Below are 11,419 nucleotides of genomic sequence, written 5' to 3'. Positions count from 1 at the left end.
GAGAGTGACCAGCATTATTTTTCAGGGATTGAACAGCAGAGATGACGATCGAGATGGGACAATTCCTTGATAACTTCACCTCTTGGGGCAGAGACTCCAACTTGCATCATTCGTGATCTCTGTTTCTCAATATTCGCTTGCTGGCTCCCTCCCTAGAATTAAACACTGCCCCTTTGTTAGGCATTACTTTCGTCTTTCTCCATCACAGATTTACTTCCTCATCTTTAAGCTCAGAAAAGAAAAAATAAATAAATAAATAAGGGCAGAAGGATCTCTTCTGCAGGGATCTCAGAATCTCTCTCCTGGCTCCTAATAGAATGGTTTTAAAACCGAGGGTGACGGTGAACGATGGGCTCTGGCTGGGCCCTGCCCCTTATGCCAGAAGAGGAGGTGACTGCAGCAGCTCAATTTTCCCTCCTGGTTCCCTCAACAGTCACGGGTGGCTAAGTCTCAACGATCAAGCTGTGGCCATTAGAGGCAGGAAATGGAATCGGAGAAGAGAGACGTAGACTTACCCACCATGGAGAGCCCAGGGTGCTTCAAGCTCTCCCACGTCCCCAAAGCCCCACCAGACATGCACCTAAACAAATCTCCAGGGGGCCCAGTGCACTTCCTGGACTCCTGTTAACCTGTGTCTGGGTCCCCACTAGTTGATGCTGCCCAGTCACCTTTGAGGGACTGTCCTCAGCTCCCTGAAAGACCGCCTCCACAGGGTCAAGGAATGCAGCAAGCTTTAGACTGTGGATCCGGTGGTGTGGTCCCAGCCTTGCCCCTAACCAAGCAAAAAAATCTGAATGCAAATTGCTTCGCTTTTGTCACCAGGGTTCATCAGCTCTGAGTACAGATCTGCAGGTAGAAGGACAGAACACTGAGGAGGTGCCGATGGAGACAACCTTCCCAGCATCTTTCACTCAAAGGTTCTTTTCTGTGGCTAGTGCTGCCTTTGATCAAATTGTCCACGTGTGTAGAATCTGTAGGATGACACTCATCCGTATAAATCATGAAGATTTGGGGCTCCATAAAGTCAGCTTTTCCTGAAATCACACAAGAGTAGTGAGAGAATAAAGGACTTTTTAAAAAAAGTAACCAAACAGGATTGTTTATGAACTAAACTCGAGGAATTTCTGAAGTCAAACAACTCACTTTTCAACCCACCAGATTGTGTGTGCACACGTGTGTGTGCTTGTAAACGGGAGAGGGCTTGCCTACATTAGTGATTAGTTCAAGAATGCTATTAGATTATCATGCTGTCTGTCTGTTTAAAAATCAGTCAGCATTCAGTCACTTCTACCTTTGGTTTTTCTGATAAATGACAATTTATGAACAATACATCCCTTTCATGTAGACTGATTTCAATGGAAATAATTTAGCAAATTTTTATTAGAAGTTTTTTCCAGGGATGTTGCTACATTTCAGAATAGGTACATTTTGGCAACTGCAGCTACTGAATTCTTTAGAGTTTGGTAGAACCAAAAGAATCAAAAGACAAGACACAAAATGGAAGAAAATCTTTGCAACCATAAATCTGATAAAGGACGTGTGTCCAGAGTAATGAAGAACTCTCAGGTCTCAACAGTAGGAAAAAAACAAAAAAATACTGGACAAAAGATCTAGAAAAAATACTTCACCAAAGAAGATATACGGATGCAAGCACACACATGAAAAGATGTTCTTCATCATTCGTCATTAGAGAAATGCAAATTACAGCCAAGTCCTGGTAAGTATTGAGAGCAAGTGGAATCCTCAAACCTGCTGGGAGGAATGCAGCCTAGTTGTCCTTCAGTAGCTGAATGGATAAATAAATTGTGGTACATTCACAAAATGAGTACTACTCAACAATGAAATGCTACTCAGCAATGAAAAGGATCAAGCTACTAATTCACACAGCAACATGAAAGAATCTTAAATGCATTTTGGTGAGTAAAAGAAGCAAGACCCAAAAGCAACATATTATATGAGTCTATTTACATGACATTGTGAAATAGGCAAAAGTCTGTGGATGGAAAGCTAATCCCAGTAATTGTCAGGGGTTGAGGGTGGGAGGAAGGGCAGCACAAGAAAATTTTAGGGGTGATGGATAAAGAGGTAAAGGTAAAGATGAGGGTGATGGTATTAGATGGTACTATGGTGATGCTCTACATCTGTGAAAAACATAGAATGGTACACCACAAAGCATGAATGTTACTGTATGTAAATTTTAAAACTCAACCCCAATTTCAGGGGAACCCAAGATGGGATGCAGAGTATGACAAGTGAAATTAACTGCATTACAAAGGAATGACATAACCACACTCAAGGGCTGAGGAAGGAACATGACCTAAGTAACTCTGGGAAACATTGCGTTGAGCAGATACTGTAAGGCTAAAAACAAAAGACCCAGACATAAACTCCGTATTTTAGTTGGGCGAATTTTTTCTTCCCAGGGTATGAATTAGCAATTCTGAAACAACACAGGTATACTCTGGCTGAACAAATAAATAAATATATTGTAGAGAGTAGATGTCAGATTTCTCACTGTTGGAGAAAGAAATAACAAGTAAGCAAAGAAGAAATGTTAGAATGGACCCTATGGTATGGACTGGCATCTGAGGTGTCAGCATTAACTCATTTTTAAACATATGTCTGTACAGATGGTTATGGACTATGGAGTCCATATGTTGAAGCCCTAATCCTCAATAGGACTGTATTGGGAGATGAGGCTTTTAAGGAGGTAACTGAGGTTAAATGAGGTCTAACTGTGAGGCCCTAGTCCAATATGACTGGTGTCCTCATAAGAAGAGAGAGAGGGATGGTCATGCACACAGGAAAGGCCATGTGAGGACACAGAAAGAAGACCACCTACTGCAAGCCAAAGAGCAAGGCCTCCGAAGAAATCAGCCCCGTCACCACCTTAATCCTGCACTTCCAGCCTCCAGAACTATGAAACTGAATTTCTGATGTCTGAGCCACGCAGTCTGTGGTATTTTGTTTAGGCCACCCTAGCAGACTCTGACACAAATAGAAAGGTACAGAATGGAGGGTCTTCCATGGTGGTCCAGTGGTTAAGACCCTGTGCTTCCATTGCAGGGGGCACGGGTTTGATCCCTGGTCAGGGAACTAAGATCCCACATGCCTCATGGTGTGGCAAAAAAGAAAGAAAGAAAGAAAGAAAGAAAGATACAGAAAGGAATACAGATACGTGTGTTTACTTAGGTTAGTGTACGCACATATATTTCCTTACTCTGTCTGCTGAGAGGGCCTAGAAGCAATAGCACCTAATAGCAAGGAGCACAACCAATTACCAGATCTTGGTTTCCAAATACCATTCTGCTCTACAAGGAACTGGGGATCCTTGGAGGAGCAGTTGATTCGGGGAAAATGCAAGATAATCCTGGTGCCAGAAAGTAAGAAGATGCTAAAGGAAAAAAATCAGCAAGGATGGGACATGTCAAAAGGATGCAGGGGTCAATGTGAAAAAGTTCCCAATGGCCCAAATGGAACAATTTGAGACACAAAAAAAATAAATGGTAGTAATGAATTACAATCCAAAGAAGAAAATAAATACCCAAGAGTCCACACTGAAGAAAGGAAGGAGGGAGGGAGGGAGGGAGAGAAGGAGGGGAGGGAGGAAGAAATAGAGGAAGAGAGAGAAAGAAAGAAAGGGAGATAGGGGCAGAGAAGGAGGAGAAGGGACAACTCTTTCTTACAAAAATTTCCAAGTAATAACTGTAGATGAAGTGAGAGCATTCACCATTAGAGCACCACAGTTATTGCTCAAGGTGAAATCCAACTACAAATGCTAAAATTCTTGAGCAAAAGAGTAAGGTCTCAAGGTATTTTCCTCCCCAAATACTTGTTAATTGCAAAGTGTCTTTCCCACCCCCACCCCCCAGATTCTTATTAATTGCAAAGGGAAAAAATAGTGACTATACAGGGAAGTGTCCTGGTCAATAGCACCTTGACCAAGTGCTCAAGGTCAACATCACCAGTAATAAGAAAGGTCAGTGTCATGGATCCTCCAGAATGATGAGCTGCAGGAGGCCCTTCACCTCTGTGTGTTCTTCGCCCCAATACAAAACCTCAATCTAATCATGAAAAAACTTCAGACAAACCCACAGTGGGACATCCTACATAAAACCTCACCAATGCTCTTCCAAATGTCAAGATCATGGAACATGAGGAAGGACTGAGTTACTAGAACAGAGGAGGTGGTTAAGGAGACCTGACAGTTCCGTGCAACGTGTGTCCTGGACTGGACCCTGGAGCAAAGCAAGGACACTGAAGGACAATCAATGAAATTGGAATAGTCTGTGGTTTGTGAACGGTATTGCACTGACGCTAAATTTTTATAATCATGCCATGGCTATGTAATATGGGAACGTCAGGGGAAGGGCATGCAAGCTATCTCTACTACCTCTGTGACTCTTTCTCTGGGGGTGAAGGGAAAAGAAGTGGAAGGCAACATTGGATGCTTTAAACATGGAAAGAGAGAAGGGAGTGATAAAGTCAGTAAACTGGCATTCTTAGTGAAAAACCAACCCCACCACCACCTAAAGGAGATGGAAAGCACTCTTATTTCATGGACAAATGGATAGAAACTCAGCAAGGGAATATGAGATTAGAGGTTAAAAGGCCTGGGGTCTAGCCAGGCCCTGCGGCTCCCCAGGCAAAGTGTGACAAATTGTTTATGTAATTACTTAGATAATGTCTAAAACACATTACTTAGATAATGTATAAAAGATGATTCTAAGAGACTCTGGTTTCTCATTTATGATTCAGTTTTCACCAAGTAAGAGGTGGTGATAACAGTAATCGTGTCACTTACTGAAATAGCATGTTTAAATATTGCCATGAGAAAAAGCAATTTCTGTTTCAGATTCTGTTTTTCCATCTGGAAATTGAGTAGGAATTTCTCTAGGGTCCTTTCCAATCACACATGACTCTAAGGGCTACATAAAACATATCATGGAAATGTTATAATAGTAGAACAAGATCAAGTTTTCTATGTACGCTCATGTCATTCTTTGACAGAAGTAACATGTGAAATCTTTATTAGCACAAGTGACCTTTTCAATAGCACATGTATTATGATTGGAATAAAAATAACCCTAAAGATAAATGTGGGAGGTGAGGAGAGGCAATTCTCTTTACAGAAGCAAAATTTGTTTACAAAATTTGAAAAATGTTAAGCCATGACATTTATATAGCTGTTTCCCCAAGTGCATTAAAATGTGACCTGATTTTAACATCACCAATTTAATGGTCCAGAGTTTATCTGAGAATGTCAGCTGAGTATCCACGCAGCATATATATGTGAGTGAGCTTGTGTGTGTGTGTGTGTGTGTGTGTGTGTGCGTTCAAGCACGTAACTATGGATTCTTTTTTCTTATTCCAAGTGTAAGAAAGCTGTATGAAAAGTGTGTCTGGAAAATAACCACCTCTGTAGCTTAAACGCACACCATTGTTGATCTCGGTGGGTGCCCACGTTTCCTGCCCCAGCAGTTGAAAATCAGCTAGTACGTGGCCTGAGCATCAGCCATGTGTACCCTCCATCCCTGTCCCCGGTGGGGCAGGCAGGAAATGCCAGCCTCCTCACAGGAAAGCCTGTTGCGGTGAGATTTCCCGATTTACTTTATGAAAGCAAGAAGGCCAGATACAGGGGGAGATAAGCACTCAAGATTGCAAGTCCTTATCGTCTCTGGGTCCTGGGCCCTACAGCTATGACCAGCTTCTCTGCTCGACATGCAGGCCAAAATTCAGTTTGGTTCCAAATCGAAAGGACTACCCAACTGAAAAACTGTGATCATCACCCACCCTTGTCAGCCTTTGCAAGGAAACGAGGTGAGGTGAACGACTTGCTGGATTTTCACCATGGGTGGTATTCTGGCTGGGAGAATTCCTAAGGAAATGAAGAGACTGGCTCTCCACGTGGCTGCACATTGCAATCACCTGGGGGCGCTGCAAAAATATTGGGGTATCTGGTCCCCGAGCTAGTAGCTAAAGCTGTGGTGCCTACTTGACTCTTGTCCAGCTGACTTGCGAAATGTTCGGTGGGCACACTGCTGCCTGACTCGGATTTTTCACTGTTGGTGTTGCTCATATAAAAAGGTTCATGGAATGAAAAGGGAAGGGACCTCAAAAGGGCAAGCCAGCCAGCAGAGGTGGCCAGTTGAGTTAACAAAGGACGTGCAGGACTCACTCAATTAAAATCAAACAAGTTCCGGTCACCACCGCCGAGGCCAAATCACTCTCTGGTCAGAACTTGGGGAGGGGAGAGATAGGGGCAGGAGGGGAATATTACCCAATGGAAGGGGAGCCCTATTTCTTCAAAGTCCACTCTATGTCCTCTGTTCTAGTCAATTTTTGTAAAATTGAACCAAAGTCATCACCAAAAGTAGCGGCACACAGGCTGCATAGAGAGTGACATATAATTTCCTACCCTTTCCATAGCCAACTTACCAATCCCTTCGAAGCAACAAGAATTTCAGAGTTCAAATACTCAGTTCTTCGTGCCACTCACAAGTCTGATCTTTTACAAAGAGAAAATAGGATTTGGAATAAATCTATGTCCCTCTTGCCCTCAGACAAAGATCTAGGAGACATCTTATTTCACGAAGTCTGATTTAAAAACACACACTAAGAAAATGAAAACATGTCCTCCACTTTTGATCTCTTATCTAGGAAAGCCAGGTTCCCTCGGAGGAACTCACAAGGCAGGCGGTGGGTCCCCAGTGTTTATTGTGTTAAGTGGGGTACATTGTTTTGCGTTCAGCTGTGAAGTGCACTGAAGTGATACTGAGTGGCCATGCTCTCTCCAGGACCCCACTGTCCCCTGTCTGTCAAAGCTGAAGGTCACCAAAATAAGAATAATGACACATCAGACCAGTATTTGATCAGGCAAGTATTTACATAACATCTTTTTCCTCTAGAAGTTGGAAGCGCTCGGCCAAAAGGCTCTCAGTTCTCAAAAGACTCTCCTCAGGCCTTAGTGTGGGGAGTATTGTTTACACCTCTCCTCAATCAAACATTTCCTATACCTCACCCCACTCCTACCACCTTCATTAAAAAAGATGTCAAAGACCTTCATGTCAAACAGAATTAGCATTGGCCCAGCTTGACTTTTGTCTCGGTTTTTTCCTTTCTTTCTTTTTTTTTAAATTGGGGATCATTAAGGAAGGAAGGGGGCAGACTGTCATCCAGAGCGAAGTCAGAAAGAGAAAAACAAATATCGTATAATATCGCTTACATGTGGAATCTAGAAAAATGATACAGATGAACTTATTTGCAAAGCAGAAATACAGACACAGACGTAGAGAACAGACGTATGGATACCAAGCGGGGCGGGGCAGGGGGAGTGGGATGAATTGGGAGATTGGGATTGACATATATACACTACTATGTATAACATAGATAACTAATGAGAACCTACTGTATAGCACAGGGAACTCTCCTCAGTGCTCTGTGGTGACCTAAATGGGAAGGAAATCCAAAAAAGAGGGGATAGATGTATACGTATAGCTGATTCACTTTGCTGTACAGCAGAAACTAATGCAACATTGTAAAGCAACTATGCTCCAATAACAGTTAATTTACAAGAAGGAAGGAAGGGAGCAAATGCTATGGCGTCTTTTGCCCTCTCCAATTCTCAGCACCCAGAGTAAGCCCACTTTTATTTCTGTGGCATTTTTCTCAGCGGTGTCTCAAAGGGTTGTTTTTTTTTTCAACTAATACAATTACCTTCTACCTCAAAGTTGCAATGGATGGACCAGCTGTCTCACTCTGTAATTATGTTTTCAATCCTTTAGTTACCGATTCATTCCCCCTCAAACTATGACGGCCACTTTTTCCACAAGAGGTCCTGAACCCGGTGCTTTCTTTTAATTCTATTCTCCTTCTTTTTTAGGGTTGAGTAAGACCAGACTGATAGAGCAAAGATAACATAGTCTTTGCAAACTTTTGCCTTCTCAGAGATAGCAAAATAATACCACTCAGGTCCTTTATATGACCCATCCTCCCACCCCTGGCAAACGAATGAATAAGTGAATGGATGAATAAATAAATTTCATTCAGTCAGAAGAAACATCACCCTATCTGGAATCACACTGGAATTATTATAAAGGAAACGTTCCACAATTTTTCAACAGGAACAGGGATGGAGTCCATCTCCCAGAAACCTGGAAAAATATAACCGTAGATGAGATTAGTAATATGCTCCTTAGAATTATGAAAATTTATAAGCTTATTTATAAAATAAGATAGAACAGGCCTCGGGATTATCTAATAAAATAAAATTAGCTAACTGGTACCCATGAGAAGATAACTTAAGGGGGAGAAAAACTTGCTTAGGGGGTTAGAAGAATGAATCTAAAGTATATAAAAATCTTTGGTCTTCAGAGCACTTCTTTGCCTTAATGCATAGTCCCATTCATTCTCCAGTAACCTCACCTCTTCATCCCAATCCTGGGAAATTTTACGTATTTTAGATTTATAGATGGGGCCGAGGGGGTGAATCTGTCAGCTGGGGGGGACCGTTTCTCTTGTACCTGTTTAGATAGATCCTCTTTTACACGGAGGATATGTATGAATGTGCCAATGTGTGTGTGTGTGTGTGTGTGTGTGTGTGTGCATGAGCACGTGTGCGCATGTGTGTGCATGCATGTGTGTTGGTATGTGATGGGAATCAAAGGACTGATCAGGTCACACACATCTTGGAATCTAAAGAGCCCCCGTCTGACCACTCTTCTCATGGGTTCTGTTCTACTCACTGCCTCTATTTCCTGGACTTATCTCCCTGGGCAAATTTCCCACCCCTTCCCTCTCCTTGTAATTTCCAGGAGCCCAATCTAGGTTTACAGTCTGTCCAGGGCCACAAGAGGACACAGACAGTGAGAGATAAGGAGTGTGACACCTTGCTGACTACACTTTAAAATCTGAAGTTGCTCCTTGGAAGAGCAATTTCCTTCCTTCCTTCCTACCCCATCATTACGAGCAAAAGCAAATAGAGGACACTGAAACTCAGTGTGGTTTTGGACTTTATCTGGGGTGGAAAGAACCCCAAAGACAGAAACACTGCTTTACACACCAGGCCACACATGACCCAAAACAGTGTGGATACACAATAGACATTGATCATCATAGCAAGTTCTAGAAATATTGAGTCAACATAGTCAATTCCTTTTGCCTGCTTGGAGAAACCAGATCATGGCAAAATACTATTCCTCAGTTGTACTAGTCTGCGAGGGCTGCCATATTAAAATGCCAAAGTCTTAGTGGCTTAAATCATCCATTTTCTCACAGTTCTGGAGACTAGCTGTCCCAGGTCCAGGTGTTGGCAAGTTTGTTTTCTCCTAGGCCTCTCTCCTTGGCCTGCAGTTGGTCACCTTCTCGCTGTGTCTTCACACGATGGTCTTCCTTCTGTGCTCTCACATCTCTGTGTCCTATCTCCTCTACTATAAGGACAACAGCCCTTTTGGATTAGGGCCCATTTTTTTACCTTATTCACCTCCTTTTGTTTTTTGTTTTTGCGGTACGCGGGCCTCTCACTGTTGTGGCCTCTCCCGTTGCGGAGCACAGGCTCCGGACGTGCAGGCTCAGCGGCCATGGCTCACGGGCCCAGCTGCTCCGCGGCACGTGGGATCTTCCCGGACCGGGGCACGAACCCGTGCCCCCTGCATCGGCAGGCAGACTCTCAACCACTGCGCCACCAGGGAAGCCCCCTTATTCACCTCTTTAAAGGCCTTATCTCCAAACATAGTCACACTCTGAAGCATGATCAGGGCTTTAGCGTATGAATTTTAGGGGGACACGATTCAGCCCCTAACACCAGGCATGAGGAGCAAAACCAAGACTGGAACCCAGAGTTTCTAACCCGAGAATGTGAATTTGCCTTTGATTCACATCCTTTCCCAGGTTAAATAATCTCAAAGAATTACAGCACGCTCCGATTGGAAGGCATCTCGTGATGATCTAATCATAGCTCTCTCATTTGCTAAATAAAGAAGCCGATCCTACTTGTGTTGCTTAGAATCCTAGAACCCATGGATGGCCCAGCTTGGTGCCACCCAGATATTCCCCCACTGGGGACCTTTCTTGGATTCCAGTCTCCTGATCTCTAAACTCTACACCAGGGTCACCTGCCACCCAGGCCCTGGACTGCAAATCTACAGCCCAAGGAAGCAGCTTGGTACAGGCTGGTACCTGGAGCAAGAAAGCCCCTACCCCTTCTCCTTTGGAAACAGTTGGAGGGATAAACTGGCTTTCCTGAGTCTTCCTACCCCTTTCCCCGCACCGTCCTCCTCTCCTTTGTGCCTTCTTATGGCAGCTGTTACCAATTTCAGCATCTTCTTCTGGCAAATCGAAGGTTCCAGGTGACTAAGGGAGTTGGTCATATCCTCCTGGAGGATAGACAGCCTGGGTCTACTCCCACCCACCCCTGCTCCCAGACAGCGTGGTCAAGGCCAAAGACATCCCTAACACTCCCCTGCCTCACACGTGCACAAACAAGGCAGGCTTCCAGGTCTATGTCCAGTTCTGAAAAGAACTCCAGATTATTCCTCACTTCATTCTCAACTCATCTGTTTTCCCAGGACCAACAAGATTTTGGTCCAAGCACCAACCTGTGCTCCGCAACAGGAGAGGCCCACGTACCGCAAAAAATAAATAAAATAAAATAAAATAAATTTACCGGAAGAGTAGGAAATAGGGCACGTGCTCAAGCACACCTCACCCATCAACACACACACACAGAACCCTGAAGAGTTTGGTACAGAACCTGGAGACGGGACACCTCCATCAGCTGACCACACGAAGTGTCCTTGGGAAGAGGGATGATCACACGCTCCCTGGTTGAACCATTTTTGTAAAAATGAAGCCAACACATAAGCAATGATTTCACATAACCCTGCAAAGCAGAAAATGAATCAGGATCACTCACTCAGGTGTAATTTTCCCGTCAGTTTCTCCTTAGTAACAATGCCATGGTGCCATGTGCTCGTTCCATATTTCCTTCTTTAGTTTTTGGCCAGAAAGGAGGGATGTAGGTAAATAATCGTTCTGTTTCCCTGCCTGTCAGTTTCCGTGTGGACAGAAAGTATCCAGACAAACTCCGCTCCTGCCCTCAGGGAGCTTACAGTCTAATGAAGGGAACAAACCTTAGACAGACGTGTCTACAAATAAGGATGTAATACCAATTGTGAAAACATAAAGAAAAGGGTTAAAAATCTAGGGGCAGGTACTCAAGGGATCTCTTAGAAATCACCTTCAAGAGAAGGAAGGAAGAAGGAGGGAGTGGGAGGGAGGGAAAAAGAAAATACAGGGAGGACAAAGGGAGGAAAAACCTAATCTGGGTGGTGAGGTATTAATGAGACAATGTGCTTCATTTTCATCTCCTCTAAGATAGCTGAAGCCTTCATTTTCAAATTTCTAACTTTCCTAAAAAGAG

This window comes from Monodon monoceros, unplaced genomic scaffold, assembly GCF_005190385.1.
Source record: "Monodon monoceros isolate NGI ecotype Baffin Bay Population unplaced genomic scaffold, NGI_Narwhal_1 Super_Scaffold_7, whole genome shotgun sequence".
In the NCBI taxonomy this organism is placed as follows: Eukaryota; Metazoa; Chordata; class Mammalia; order Artiodactyla; family Monodontidae; genus Monodon; species Monodon monoceros.
Note: the sequence above shows the minus strand (reverse complement) of the source record.